The sequence below is a fragment of the Anser brachyrhynchus genome (genome assembly GCF_964034855.1).
Source record: "Anser brachyrhynchus genome assembly, chromosome: 1".
Classification (NCBI taxonomy): Eukaryota; Metazoa; Chordata; class Aves; order Anseriformes; family Anatidae; genus Anser; species Anser brachyrhynchus.
Window position 1 is genome coordinate 40,259,444 of NC_137694.1, and position 16,561 is coordinate 40,276,004.

Genomic DNA, 16,561 nt, shown 5'->3' on the forward strand with positions numbered 1-16,561 from the left:
TAGACAGGCTTTGAAAATATTGTCATTTTCTTTATAAAATTCCTTAGAATTGTTAATATTTCACACAGATTTGGGGAAAAATAAATGAAAAGATTTAATCTTCTCTTTATCTACATTATGCATACAACGCTAAAAAGTGAAGATCCAGAATAAATACACTGAATACATATATATATATTTTTTTTTTCATCACTTGTTCTTCACTTTTGTGAAAATATTTAATAGGGCAGGATTTATTTGATCCAAAAGACTGAATTTTCTCTTCATTTTTATTTTTTTTCACTGCTAATCTTAAAGAAAGAGTTGATAATTTGAAGATTCCAATATTTTGAGTTCTCTCAAAAATATCTTACTTGATTTCATTGTCTGGTTTAGCCATACATTATTTTCCATTTGGGATTTTTTTTAACCCCTCCTCATCCTTTAAATTTTTGCCTGTATAACAGACGGGATGCTGTCAGAGATGTCAATATTCAACACAATACCCAAAGACTAACTGATTTCAGAATAGATGACTCACAAAAATAGCAGAGAATGTTACATTTCCATTCCAGCAGAGAATGGAAAATGTTTCAATTTTCAAAAGTAGATTATGAGAGTAGTTGTTTGGATTCTAATTACAGATTTCTCTTCTCAGGTTATCTGAAAGACAGGCAGACTCTTCTACTTTTCCTCTAAGCCATGTTGCTTTCCTTACCACAGCAGTATGTTGCTTATTCACTGCGTGTGTCCTTTGTGTCCCCTTTCTGATGCATCCATTCTGCTGCTATACAGTTGCTTGCACAATCAGTCTTTCATAGTCCTTAAGATATCCAGCAACATTAAGTAAGTACAAAATAAATGACCAAATACAAATGATTTCTGTGCATCTGCCTGAGATGTTGTCTGCACATTTGGAGAACTCTATCTGGTTTTTATTGCAAAGCCAGGAAAAAGTGTAAAAGTATAATAAAAGATTTCTGCCATCCATATTGACATGTGTATTGAAAACTGCAATAATACTAAAACCAGACTATTTTTTTTCATCAAAGCAGTGGATTTTTTTTTTTAAGGGTATTTAGGTTTTAAGCCAAATGATACTTTTTTTTTTCTTTTTTTTTCTTTTTTCCCTAAAAATTGAAAACCCAAAAGCAAAGAAACATGTTGTGGATGTAGTGGTTTACATTTATCTTTATATACATACATATATATAAAGTCTTTTTTTTTTTCTACTGTAGCTGTAGCAATTCCACAACATTTACATTCACCACTGAAAACAGTCTCTTGGGAGAGTTTAGTTAAGATTATGGATTCATTTCAGGACTACCATTTCCTTGCTAACTCTTGTCCATAGCTCTTTCTTAACCACAGTCTGATAGTCTTTAACAGGCTCCCCATAAACATGGTCTCACAGTAAGCTTAGAAAACCACAGAAGTCTTACATTTGATATTAATTTAGCTGAATGTCCTGCAGAGCTGCAGGAACAATCAATCATTTTTGAAAAGAAAAAACACGGGTAAAAGAACCTAGTCAGAATCAGGTATTTGGGATGAGCTGCCTCTTTCTTTCAAAGGAGTCTTGAGGAGATTTCCTGTCCTTGCAGTCTGACTCCTCAGGGTGCACCATACCTGTTCCCAACATACCAGATAAGAATTCTGCAACTTGCCTCTACCTTGGCTGTTTTGTGACCATCATCCGAAAATAAAACATGGTTTTAAAATGAAAGGGAGTCACATATCAATACGAGACTGAAAACAGTAGGAGGAATTGTACCTACTTTTGAAACATTCTAAGTGTTTAACATTAGAAAGACTTTATTTCTAAATTTTCAGAATCATAAGAGGTGAAATCAAAAAAAAATCTAGATATTGTTTACGGGTGTTATAAATCTAGGTAGTTTAAACATTTATTTTGTATCTCTATTAACATGTACAACAAACAATAATGAGACCACAAATACAGTTAATTCTGCATTTCACAAAATGGTGTCCTTAGGGAGATGAATGAATAAGAAATTAGCTGTACTAAGAATAAGTTTATGTTTTGTCTCCTGTGTACAACTGTATGCTTTCAGCCCTTTCTCCTACATAACATAAAAAATACAAATAAATGATTTTAGAAAAACAATAATCACAAGAGATATAGGACACATATGTCCATGTCTCTGTGTGTGAACATATAAACCTATATAGATTTATATATGCATGTCTAGAAGTAAATAGCAAACTAAGTGAACATAATATTAGCTGTTTCCAGCATAGATGTCTATGTGTGATCTGGTCCTTCATCTCCTGGATAAATAAACATTATAAAGACAAAATCTGTCAAACCCTGAACAGAACATTTAAAATTAGTCAGATGAGCTGTAATCTAACAAAAGTTTTCCTTTCCATGCCTAGGAAAAAAAAAATGGATTTTTGTTCTTGTTTTGTTTTCCTGCATATAGCTGATGTTTTATAATCACATAGTGATTTGTGCAAAAACTGCAGTGTCACTTGCATAGAAACAGCAGAAACAGTGTTAAATGTGCAGCCCCAACTATGGTAATTTTTATTATTTTGTTCATAACTGCTAGCTTATGAAACATTTTTAAGATGTTATAAAATGGAATAGTAAAATAACCACTGTAATTAAAAACCGTTGTTCATTTCATGACTATGTTGTTGTAGCCATGCTGATTTCAGTTTGTGAAGTGAAGCTTGTAAATATGAAGTAAACTGCTATACTTGTGAAAAGTAGGCAATCTTTCACACAGGTAAGCCTTTCCTGAGTTCTTACAAACCTTCATTTAGTTGTGCTCTAAGTCCATAATACATGTCCTTCTGAGTATGAAATACGTCCTTTATAATGCATTCCTCCAACCTCCTCCCCAGCCCTTTTCTTCAGATATGTGGTACTCTAGGATTTAAAAAACATTTCCCATTTAAAGCAACATCCATCAGTGGTTTGGAAACCCTCTCTGCTGTGGGATTTTGTCCTTTCCGTTTGGTTAGTGTTATATACAGACAAAGAACAGAACAAGGACACCATGTTAGATTTATAAGGAAATAATGTCAAAATGGTTAATGCAATTCACCAGTTCAATAAACTGGATTACATTTTAGTAGGACAAAAGATCAACGAAAGCCTATTTATATTCATTGGGTGAAGGCTGTAACAGCAACCATATAATGCATTCCCCGTCTTTGGGCTCATTAGTTGTGCCTATTAGATTTGTTAGGTATCATAACATCCAGATGTTTCTGGACAGCTCAGCTGACATTTTATCCATGTGCAGATTAAATATTAATGGATGGCAGGTGAAGAAGAGCAATAACCAGTCTTGGGTTTGGAACGTTTTCAGCACTGGGTTTTGTAATTATTTTTTTTCCCCTTCTTCACATATTTTTCAGAATGCATGAAAAGATAGTAAATCACGTTTAGCAAGAGTGATTCTAGTGGAAGTAAGTGGCAGGGAGCAGCTTGTTTTCTCTCTATGTACAGTATCTTTGTATCCTGAAAAGAATTCACACTCAGACTCCATATGATCCAACAAAGTTGCCAGCTTTTATCTAGAAAACTCATTACACTCAGATTGAGCTCTCATTTGAGCAATCAGAATTTATAGGCCCTTTCAGTTTCCTTTTTGAAGCCAGTTTAGTTCAGGATGTGTTCTTGTAGCCCAGTAATTTTGAATAATGACATATTCTTGCCATTCCTTATTGGGAGTATTTGTAGAGTGTGGGAATCCTCCCAGTGCTCCTTCTCTGCTAGTACCAAACACTTAGTTGTAGAAATTCTATAATTCTATCCTTAAAATAAAATAAAAAAAAGGTATTCTTCCTACTACAGAATAAGTACTATACATAAGGCATATTTTAAGTCTTAATGACCCTTTCCAGTTTTCTCCAAATGGTTCTATCTGAAAATGTCTAATTAAAAGTCATTAACATAAGAACAGATTATGTCTTCTTTTCTCTCTTCTGTAATATTTTCTCCTTTAAGTTTCCTCTCTGGGGCATATCTGCAATTGTTATGTACCTATACTTTTTCACTGAAACTAGTGAAACTATACCAGTTTGCACCAGTTACAGAGGTTACCCACTAATTTGCTATAAGAAAGAAAAAATGAATTAAGGCAAGTACTTTGTGGCAGAATCTGTTTGTTTAGGATCTTGTGATTACTACAGGTCCTCTGCAATATCAGTTTCCTTCTGAATAGTCCAATATAAGAAAGATGGCAGAATCCATTCCATTAATTATTTCAGTGTTCTCCAAAATAAAAATGATCCTGTCTGTTCTATGACAGACAATATTTTGCTGGTAGACATGCCCTCAGACATTTTCTGAAACAGATGAAGAATTACAGGTTCTTCAGACCAAAAGAAAAAAGTCAGGAAATTCATAAGAGAGTTCAAGTGAATATCTTTGAATTCCCAAGACATAATTAGTGCATTTGCATAAGTTTGCTGTCATGTGGATTCTGCGTAGAGTGTTTTTTTGTTTGTTTGTTTTGTTTTGTTTTGTTTTGTTTTTCCCTTGTCAGCTGCAAGATCCTGGGGAGTGAGCTTTGTTGTACTGATGAGTGCTGCTGCTCTCTGACACTCACATTTTATGAGAACGTATGAGTTAGAGACAAGATTTGGTGCATTATGTTTTAACATTTTACTGACTGTCCATGGTCAACATCCACAGTAAATGTCACCCAAGAGTCTGCTTTGAATGACTCTCTAAATCCACAGATGAACCAAATATAATGGCTCCAAATGCAGCCATGTAGCCAAGACTGAAGCAATATGATGTCACTGCACTCCCTGAGAACAGTCAGTCTTCGATGCTCAGGGATGAGCAATGTGTACTGCTACTCACCTGTCTGCTGCTTTAGTCAATAAATGAATTTTGAGATCATCAGCCATTCACAGCTAGAAGAGCAGCCAAAGTAACTTTTGTCTAATTTTGAAACCTCAGATATCATATTTTGACATTTCATCTTGAATGCTAACACTCTGGCTTTTCAGTCCATTGAAGAGTGATTTGTTTTCTTTTGCTTTATTGTTGTTTTCCCTGACTAGGAAAGTGAACAGAGAATAAAAAGAAATAATCCAGTGGGGGCGAAAAAGAGAACAGAGTGAAAAACAGAATGTAAAAGTCTAGAGAAAAAGGATCAGTTTGATCAGGAGCACAAAGGGAGACTTTTTTTTTATCTACCATGTGCTTTTTCTTTTTAAAATCAGAACTGAATATGCTTCTAAAATATAAATTGCAGCTCTAACAGAAGTTTGAGATATGATGCAGAAATAAATAGACAATATTCTTCATGCTTTATATTGTGTAACAAGAACCAGACTTCATGATCATAAATATGCTTTTATCTGTGACCCCACAGAAAATACATAAAAGATAATATTTGATCCAGTTGACTCTTGGGCTATGTCCACCCTAAATCCATAGCAAAGGCTATGGATTAACACTGAAACAGAATTCTCTGAAACAGAATTGCCATTAGAACTGAGCAACAGATTTCATTCAAATAAACAAGGTCATTTCTTTTTTATTTTGAATTATTTTGACACTGTAAACCAGAGTTAAAAAATTTGAAAATTTATAACTTGATAAAGTTTATTCCTGATATGTTTTAAGTTTGCAAATGAAGAGCAACTCCTTTCTCAATGTTAATTCTTCCCAATATCCTTTTATCCCATATATGAAAAACCAAATGATAGAAAGAGAAAAGGAGCAAAAGAAATACAAAATGAAAAATAAAAGGAAAAAGAAAGGAAAGGAAAAAAAGAAAAAGAAAAAAAAAAAGATAAGAGTAATGTGGATTGTAGTAGGTAAGTGAACGTTGGTTATAATAGGTCACTATTTTCAAATTCACCTCAAATCTGTATCAGATGGTAGTACTACAGACAGCCAACATGCAGTGGATTTTATTTTTAGCTATTCTCTTCTGACCCCGTTTAAGATCAATCTGTCCTTTGCTGTTCTAAAATCTTCTTGATGTTTTTTGACACATCTTAAATCTCAAACCTTTGGGAGGGAAATAATAAAAGCTGACAAAATTAATTTAACTGTATGACTCATCTATAATGTTTAATTAGTCACATTGTACCTGATTAGATGCAAAATCTTCAACATCAAAATAACTGATAAAAAATGTAGTGCAAACTGTCTTTTACAACCAGCAGACAATTCCAGTTGCAGTGCTTTTTTGCTCATTTTATATAAATCAGCTGTCTCTGTAAATGCTACCTCCCAGTAACCATAGGAACAATGCCCACTGTAATTTCTTAAAGTGGAAGCACAGACAATGGAAGCACAGACAAAGTCATTTCATCTGCAGGAAAATATATGAACACAGTTATAACCTAATTATTCCATATGATATCTCACACTGTAGCTTGCATTTTAATATCCTCTGTACCTGAGTGAAGAATTAGGCTGGTGACCTTTTGCTCTACTGGTGACCGCGATACAGGAGACTCTAAGTTGATTCAAGACTTTTTTTAAAAAAACAAAAACAAAAAACAAAAACAAAAACAAAAACAAAAAGAAACAAAAAAAAAACAAAAAAAAACGGAATCTGATGTTGGTCATGAAGCTTTTGAATCCTTATCACGTGGGAGACTGCAAACTTCAGCACCTCTGTTTTTGTTTTCTATACATCTCTTTACCTTTGAAAAAGCCTCTGTAATCTGGCCTCATTATAGAGGAAAGACTTGGTCTAATGATGAGAACCTCTCTGGGAATCAGGACAGGGTCTGTCCTTGAACCTGCACTGTATGGGTTGTGTGGTCAGCTGTGCCATTCCACCTCCTCCCCCTGCTGCTTCTCCACCTTCCTCTTGTGATACTGTCTGGAAAGAACCAGATGTACTCACCTCTCTTACAGCATCTCCAGTAGATGTGGCTTGATTTACTTTCTTTTCAGACAGTTGGAAACCAGCATTCAGTAAATAAAATGTCACAAAGATTCAGCCTGAAGCCTCACCTAAATTGGCTCTCAGTGGACAGATGTCATACACCTTGCTTAACCATAAACTTACTCTCAGGTCTCCTTTGGTTTCATTATTTCTCTCGTAGTTCAGTAATACCTAGTGGACAGGGAAAAGAAGCAACTTCCCTCTGGACTTCTGAGCCTCTTCTCTGGTCTCTTTTTCCCCATTCTCCCATTTAGAGTCTCAATAATTCCTCCAAGCCTCAAAGTACAGATTCCAGTACATAAGCCAAGGAGATCTTGATGAGAATTGATTTTTAGCCAGCAAATGTCACTCATTAAATGCCCAAAGGCTATTTAAACTCAGACTTAGACAGAGTGTTAGTAATGGCTGAAAAATCTGACCCAACTTACCTAGCAGTTTCTGCTCCAGAAGTTAGGAGAGGTAAATGCATGGCAGGTTTTCTCAAGATCAAAAAAAATTTTAAAGAACTTTGCATTTGTCTCCTCACAATGCTCTAACATTTCTTTTTCCTTTTGCTGTGCATTGGCACCACACTCTGTTCTATTTCTTAACCATAAACTGACAATGGGATGGGCATAACCAAACAGTTTCCAGAGTAAAAAAATCCAGAGTACCCAACATCCTGGATTTTCAGCATTAGAAAGTGCTTATCCTCCTTTTGCTCTCATTCAGAGCACAAAATAAAGAAGTATAGAAGTTGAGAAACATTGGGTGGCACATGTAAATTAGAAAGAGGAAGACTAATTAGAGAATATTTGGACAGAAGGGAAGAGGAAATGTTAAATACTGCAAAATTGTAAGGTAGATCTGAGGAAAGATGCAATTTATTTTCCTGTGGTTCAGCAGGCACCAATTGCTCCTGCTCTCAGGGACATCAAGGATCTTCCTCGTTTTTTTTTGCTGTGACTGCACTGTGTCCTCTTGGAGGCTGATCTACTCCATTGCAAGCCATACCATTCATACCTCAAGATGCCATGAATGACGGAGAGCAGTGAGGCAGGGATCTGTGCTCTTGGACTGCCTCAGTAGGGCAGCTGGAAGGACCCTCAACACCAGCAATATCCCCTTCTCTGCCAGGTTACTCAGCTTTATGGCAAGACAACGTTTAAGGGTTATAAAATAAATAACTGACCTAAAATCCTAGCACTGGGTTATTGAAACAACCTTAAAAAAAAAAAAATTAACATTAGCATTTACACTGAAAACCTCTATTGAATGTCTTAGTGTACCAATGCATTCCACCTCGCTGTTTCTTATATTAAGTTGGAATCTCCCACTCTTTCTTAAGATGGAGTATCTTTTGCCTTGATAATCTAAGATGGCTTTTGGCATCACTTTTTCTTCTCAAACATTTAGCAAAAGCCATGGAGATCAAAGTATGCCTTACTGTTGTTTGAACTCCTGGACAAATAGTCTTCCATGTTGCTAGCCATAAGACCACCATCAAGGAAGCACATCGTTTTCTTCCACACATTCCCTTAAGGATAAATTAATATAATACTATAATGGCACATTCACAGCTTTGGGCTGCTTTTCTTTGTAACAGCCTTCTATTAATACACTTGTGAAAACTCATGCTTTGTATTATGAGAAATACGAAGTACACTGTCATGTGATTCAAATTCTAAGTATTTTGTCTCTGCATTTTACAGAGGCCGTAAAAAGACTAAACACAATGCCATCATTCAAAAAACTGGGAACGAGATGCTTAGCCTGAGTACTTTACCCCTCACCTCCCACCCCCTTTCCATTTCTGGGGACTTCATCAGGACAGCCTTGTGATGGAAGGCACTGAAGACCCAACATGCAAGTCTCCAAAATTTTCACAGCAGTGATTCTTTGTCAGCATCATGTTTTGCAGAAAGCTCAGAGGGGTTTAGGGGTTTAGCCAAAACCCCAGATTCTTTGCAAATTCTTTCTAAATGGGAAAAATAATTCACATCAGTTATAAACTCAAAAGACTAAAATGTTTAGCATTCCCCTTCCCTTACACAGCCTCATTTGTCATTTCACAGATTTCTCTGCTGATAAGTGACACCATCTCATCTGCATTATTATTTTTGTTTCTTCCCAGCTTTGTTTTATTAGCATTTCAGCTTAAAGAGTGCAAGAGCAAATGGTTGCACCAGTACCTGTTAAGTGACAGCCTCAATAACCACGTTTGCCTGGTAGCTAACCTTTCACTTTACACCCAGCTTCAGCATTTGGTCCTTTTCCTCCATCCTCCTGGTATCTCCCCCTCCCATTTCATTAGCACCTAATGAAACAGTCACAACAGAAATGTTATTTGCAGTTGTTATGTCTTGAAGGATACAGACCTGAAATGACTAGTTTGAAGACCGCTACACGTGTTATAGCACTGGTATCTTTGCAAGCTCCTTAAAACCTACACATGACATTTGATTCTTTTAGTTTCTTTATGTGGGAGTTTTCATCACTAAAGCCACTTGCTTGCTATGCTTGAGCATGTGCTCTAAAATGTGCATATGCCCTAAGTCAAACAACCTGCTGCATTTCCTTTCCAGAGTCAGGGAATTCTGTTAGAAAAAAAAAAAAAAAAAAAGCACAATTCTTTGTGCTGTTTCTTCATTTACTGGTTTAATAATCTTCTCTCCACTGCTGGTTGTATTATTCATTCAGATTTTTAATCCGCAATGAAATAGGACTCTTCAAAGCAAACCTGTAGAGTACAGAAGACAGCAGGGATTAAGAAAAAAATGACAAATTCTTTCTTTTATTCACTTCCTTTATAATTAATTATGCAAATGCATTTATTTTATTAATTTATTTTCATGTAAGCAAACATAAGGGAAAAACAGAAAAACATTCTCTAGATGTTGTTGATACAATTTATGGAGGAAAAAAAAAAAGATTCTGATCAGATTTTTTCATCAGCCAGCTAATAAATAATTCTGGTCTAAAATTTATTTGATAAAGGTAGATGAGTAGATTATTCTTTCCTTTGCAGAGCTCTTATTTTCCCTCTCCTTGGTTTAGGTCATGCCAGCAAGAGCCATTTGTTGCATTACTCTTTTTCTTGCCTGCATGACTTTTAATTTGGAGACGGATTTTTTTTTTTTTTTGCTTCTACTTAAATAGAAGTTTATAACCAATCTTTTGTTTAGCTAAAGGATCATAACTAAATCTATTTGCTATCTGTAGGTGTATAAATAGTTCTTAATAGTTATTCTTGTTCTATTTTTTAGAGTTTTAGCCATATTGGTGCAAAACTTCACAATTTAAAAAATTGTAATTTATTGATAATCAGGAAAAACATCAGATTGACCCAATAAAATATTTTATTCATTTTCATCTCACTTCATCTTTCGATTCAATTTTTCATTAAGTATAAATTTATTATACTTTTGAAATAAAAGCCATTTAAATTACAAACATCTTTTTCAAAAAATAAAACATTAAAATAATCCCTTTTAAAACAGAAATTTCTGTGCAAAGGTGGAAAAAAACCCACACATTAAAATGGACCCTTTCCTTTGAATTTTTCTCTGTATACATACATACACAGAAGAGCACTGAAAATTATTATTGCTCTGCTGCAGGACTGCTACATTGCCCTGTAAGGTTTCACACATCCTTGCTGGTGGGAACACAGACTATTTCTAGTACTAAAGGCCATTTACTTCTGATTTTTACTAACTAAAGGTTTCCTTGAGTATTTTTACAATTTATAAATACTTAATTAAGCTGACGTTTATGAACACAACCTTAAAACCTTGACCTTCTCACTCTTCTTTTTTTTTTTTCCACTAGCATCTTTAGGACTTCTATCCAAAGGTGCAGACGCACTGAACCCAGCTGCTCTCTGGTGGGAATATTTACCTTGCACAGAAGGCTGACAGGGGACTTTGGACGTGTGGCACCATCAACACCTCTTTCCTGCCATGCCCACCAGCTCTGTACTAGGGGATGAGACAGCCCGCTGCTCTCCCTGTCTTGGTCTGTATGGAGAAGGGAGGCAGCTGCCAGGTTAAGATCCCTGTTCTGTCATGCTGGGACTAATTCCCAGGTTGTTGGCAACCCCTAGGTGAGAATGGCTAAATGGCTGTATTTATTGCCCCGTTCAAGTGCTCTGTTAAAATCCCCCCAAATTTTTATAAAGAAGGGTCTGGGGAGGTCTTAACCCGTTTCACCAGGCTGAGCATTGCAACTTTGATGTCTCTTTTGTGCATCTAGAGCTCTGTCTTCAGTGTTATTTGCTGTGGTGTCAACCTCTGTGCCCTCATTAGCAGTGTCTTCAGCTATCTCACAGTCCTTGCTTTCAGGTCACGCATGAGAGCATCAGGCAGCAGCCAGCCCAGTATCCAGCCCTCTGAAACCAGCTGAACACATTGCAGGCTCTTCTGAGTTTTGCTATCAGCACAACCAATGTTCAATCCAGAAATTATTAGTGGCAACCATTTAAGGTGGTTTCTTTGTTATAACCACTGAAATGACATATTAAAAGCTAACAAGCATGCCTGAAGGAAGCAAGTGATGCACATCTTCTCTTTCGATGGGCAGTGACTATCCAGCTGGTCTCTGTGGTAATCTGAACTGACTGCTGCCCAGGAGAGTCATTTTCATTAACTCATCCTGACAAACAATATTAACCCATAGGCCAGTTTCCAAGCTTGGACATTATAAATCTAGATCTTCAGTTTGTTTCCAGGCGTTAACATCATTGCTTGGATGCCAAACTACCAGCTTTAGACTCTAAAGTGCTTCAGTTTTTGTGCAGAGCATCATGATTTAAGTGTTCATGATGTTTGAAAATTATATTGGATTTTTCCCAAATTGCTATCACCCATTGGAGCTGTAATGGTCAAAACTCATCTCGAAAGCAACCTCATTAAATTATCTCATTTAACAGGGATGAGTCAGCTCTGATACTGGTTACCTTCAGACTTCTGGCTTGTCAAATTATATTTGTTATTGCTTCTCACAATTACAAACAGCGGCTGCTGCAGTTGTCATTCCCCTTAGCTGGCAAAAACAGCACTGTGGGAGAGGAAAGAACTCCACATGATAGACTAATACTGTGCTTTTTCCTCTCCCTTCCTTCCCACTTTAGTGGATACCTGATGGAAGTTTCAAAAGCTAGAAGGATGTGAACTGGCTAGCTACATTAGCAATGAGGTCCTTGGAAAAGTGGGGCAAGAAATTTATTTCTATATGAGGACAGAAACAATTGAGAAGGAGAATAGGTAGGCTTCAGGAGACACCAAAAGAAGATGCTTATGGGTTTGTCTGTAACTGTTACACCATAGCATATTTTCCTGCCCATACACTAACATACATTCACTAGCACAACCTGATATGACTGTTACTTTATTGGGAAATGTTCTTACTGAAGAAAATTTTAAAGTAAAAATCAGCTCCCCTCAGTTCTTCTACCTCTATCAAGAACATATTCCACCAAAAACTCCTGCTTTTTTTTGTTTTTTTTTGTTTTGTTTGTTTGTTTGCTTGTTTTTGTGGTGTTTGTTTGTTTTGTTAAATAAGCTTATCATTCTTTTTAATAAAACAAAGTGTACTCCTAGAATATTTCTTGGGGGGAATAAAGTAAAGTTCAGAACCTCCAGCAGAGGAACTCTAAATGAAGTGATAATAAAGACTCAGTCTCTACCAAGTCACTTTACAGCCCAATAAGGGGAGGATATAAGCCAGGCAAAATGAAGGAGGGGTCAAATTAATGTGGTCAGAGATTAAGTGAATTCAATATAATGCCACGACAGCCTTTCTGTGAGGCTCCCTGGTAAAAGCAAAAAAGGGTCGCATGTTAGGTAGCTTAAATTTACAACAGCAAGAAAAGCAATGAACATTCTCCTTTAGGAATCATTCTACCCTGAGGGATAAAATAGTTTTCTGGAAACATAGAATCTGTACTTAGTGGTACCAGCAAGAACAAACTTAGAACAGTGCCTGTCAGTAGTTATCTGGCTAACAGAATAAAAGTAACTGAAATGATTCAAACTTCAATTCACATTATTAAATTAACTTATAATGATAAGCCAAGATTTTGAAGCTGTTTCAGTAATTGTCTCCAGAGATATTGGTCTTCCACCTTCTCCAACGAAAATATTTTTTAGAGGTCAAAGCACAAAAAGCATCTGACCATGACGGTGAGATTCAGCTGATGAAAATATGTAGCTGGCAGCAATATGTAGCCTTCAACCTTCAGCTGGCTATAGCACTGAATAGGATCAGCTGGCCAATTCTGCTGTTGGTAAAAATTAAGATATATTTTTATGAAGTCTATCATGTGAGTCTATGTATTAGCTGTAGAAGTGAAGCTGTAAGACTATTCAAGTTCTGTTATAAGAACATTTGTAAAATATTGTGTCAGCACCAGTTTTCATTTCTTAATAGCAGTACAAGCCTTGAATTAACCTGGAAGAGTCTCCTTGAAGATCTTTATGGAAAACTTGAATTTGCAGTGGATCATTTTGTTCATAATGACTATCTGAAATTCTATGCAGGATTTATTTTATTTTATTTTAATGTATTGTCTTGTATTATTTTTTTCTGTCTAAACATCAGGAAGCACTTCTTTACTGTTGCAGGGCAACCTGTGCCAGTGCCTCACCACTCTCACAGTGAAGAATTTCTTCCTTATATCTAACCTACCCTATTTTAGCTTAAAACCATTACTCCTTTGTTCTATCACTACACTGCCTGACAAAGAGTCCCTCCAAATGTTTCCTGTAGGTCCCCTTTAAGTACTAGAAGACTATAAGGTCTTCCCACAGCCTGTCTTCGCAGAAGAGGTGCTCCAGCCCTCCAGGGCACATCCAGTCAAAGCCCATGCAGGCTTCTGTGGCAGTTTTACTCAGCTGGGCAGAGCTCCACCACAAGTGTTCTCTCACTCCCCTTCTCAAAAGAACAGGGTGAGAAAATATGATGGGTAGGGCTCAAGGCTTGAGATGAGGTCAGGGAGATCAATCGACAATTATCACAACGGGCAAAACAGACTCAGCATAGGGAGATTAATACAATTTATTACCTATTACTAACAAGCTAAAGCAGCGAGAAACTAAAACAAATTAAAAACACCTTCACGCACCCATCCATCCTTTTTTACCTCCTCCCCCACACCCCACCCCCCCAGCAGCGCAGGAGAATGGGGAATAGGGGCTGCAGTCAGTTCCTAATGCTTCATCTTCACCACTCCTTCATGGTCACTCTCTGCCCCTGCTCCCCGTGGGGTCCCTCCCACGGGATGCCGTCCTGCCCGAACTGAGCCTGCGGGGGCTGCCCACAGGCAGCAGCTCTTCAAGAACTGCTCCCACACGGCTCCGTACCACGGGGTCCATCCCCCAGGAGCAAACTGCTCCAGCACGGGTCCCCCACGGGCGGCAGCTCCCCCCAGACCCCTGCTCCTGCGTGGGCTCCTCTCCACGGGCTGCAGCTCCGGCCCGGGGCCTGCTCCTGCGGGGGCTCTCCATGGGCCGCAGCCTCCTCCAGGCCACATCCACCTGCTCCACCGGGGGCTCCTCCACGGGCTGCAGCGTGGAGATCTGCTCCGTGTGGGACCCATGGGCTGCAGGGGGACAGCCTGCTCCACCAGGGGCCTCTCCACAGGCTGCAGGGGAATTCTGCTGCCTGCCTGGAGCACCTCCTGCCCTCCTGCTGCACTCACCTTGGGGTCTGCAGGGCTGGTTTTCACTCCTCGCTCTCTCAGCTCCTGTTTAACAGCTTTTTTTTTTTTTTTTTTTCTTCCCTTTCTTAAAGCTGCGCTCACAGAGGTACAAACAACATCACTTATTGGCTTGGCTCTTGCCAGCAGCAGGGCCCTTTGGAGCCAGCTGAAACTGGCCCTTATCTAACATGGGGCAGCTGCTGGACTCTTCTCACAAAGGCTAGCCCTGCAGCCCCCCTCTACCAAAACCTTGCCACATAAGCCCAATACAGCTTCTTCAATGCCATGCGGAGCACAGGACTGAAGAGCATGCACCTTTTCTCCTTCCTGAGATACTAGGCAAGTAGTCTGGCTCTAAGTTAGTGGCTCAGGCAAATATTACTGTTCTAGATAATGCTCAACGAACTAGCACTGTGATATGTGTGTGAACGATTGAATAGTATTGACAATGCAAATGTTAAGGATTAAATACAAATATTGTCTCTGTAGCATATATCACTTAGAGCCTAGATCAGTAATTTTTATGTCAGTGATAATGTTGTTTTTATTTTTACTTATTTTTAAATCCCATAGGGATGTGGGAAACTTTGTGTAGGGAATTTAAATCTGCTGACAGTGGGTTTGGTTTATCTTAGCTATCACTCACAGAGCCCAGGAGTTCAAAGAGAAGTATTTGAAAACCAGTGGTAGATAGCTCAATGAGCAAATGCTCACATAAGGCTGGTAAGTCAGGAAGCAGATGGAGATAAAGACAGAGGTGACAGATATAAGCTCATGAATTGTGTGTGTGTGCGTGTATTTCTTGACCACTGAATTCAAATCTGAGCTGTTAAGCCTCGTCCTCCAGTCTTATTTATAAAACTCAGCCACATTCTGCACAGAATAAAATATGCTTCAGTACTGGATCCAAGTGCCAAATGAATATGGGAGTGGAAATGGGATGTGCAGATGCATCTATGACACTTAATCTGGCCGCCTAGCACATACATAGTGTTAATGCAGAGAGAAGAAAGCTACAGCTCTCTATTACCTGTTTTTCTGTTTGAAAACTGTTCCCAGCCAGCTTTTTCTCTGTTATAGGAGATAAGGACATCCTGAAAGGTAAAAACTGAAAGAAATTATTTCCCGGCGTAGAGGGAGAGGGAGAAAACAAACAAACAAACAAGCAACCTGATAGTTTTCAGAAAAATGATGAAACATTGGAATAAACATTGACATCTCAAAACCATGAAAAAAAATATTTGAGTAAGATCAATGAAAATGTTATACCTTGGCATTTTTCAACCTTTTAATAGTTTTTTGCTTGGTTGCTCCAGTAAGCAATACAAAGATTTATTTTTTTTTTCTGTAACCATTATAGAATATTTTATTTTACAAATGCAGAAAAGGAACATTTCAACAACTGCAAACTTCTTGCTATTTCAGGGCCTCGGGCTTTGGCACTCAAACTATTTTGATATCTTTTTCCCTGCTTTGTACACTAGTCAAAAACATCTCTTAAAGACAACATTAAAATGATAAATTAATACTTTATGTGTGGCATTATGTATCTCATTCTACCCTTTGAATGACAGAGATTGTATCTAGGAATATAACCTTACATACATAGCACAAATGTGGTTACATACCCAAACAGACCATAAACTATTGAAAAGCATAGAAACACAGAAGAAATGCTGCATCAAAACAATGTTTTATTAGGAACTAAATTTAAAGTAAGTTTAAAACGTGTTCCTTCCTGGGGCTGAGTAAATGGGTTGTTTTTTTTTTCCTTTCTCTGAGCTTAATGTCACTCACATCACTCTTAAGCTGACATTTTTATCCCCCTAGCATCCGTAAGAGTCTTGTTGCTTGTAGTCAGGTGACTCAAACTTGAGTGCAAGACCCACAAGCACCTCCTCCACCTCAGACTGCCTCATTGAAAAGAGACTTACAGGAGGTCCTTCAGATGGTCCTTCAGATTTCCCTTAAGGAAGAAAATCCACACACTCCACCCTACTCC

The 16,561-nt window shown here is 37.7% G+C and overlaps 1 long non-coding RNA gene across 1 annotated transcript; it reads right to left on the reverse strand.

The window, feature by feature from the left end:
• Positions 1-9,543: 9,543 nt before the first annotated feature.
• LOC308187461 lies at positions 9,544-16,102 on the reverse strand. The gene is made up of 3 exons (XR_013944705.1): positions 14,560-16,102; positions 10,761-10,879; positions 9,544-9,600 (listed from the first exon to the last, which is right to left on the reverse strand). It is a non-coding gene; the product is annotated as an uncharacterized lncRNA (long non-coding RNA).
• Positions 16,103-16,561: the final 459 nt, after the last annotated feature.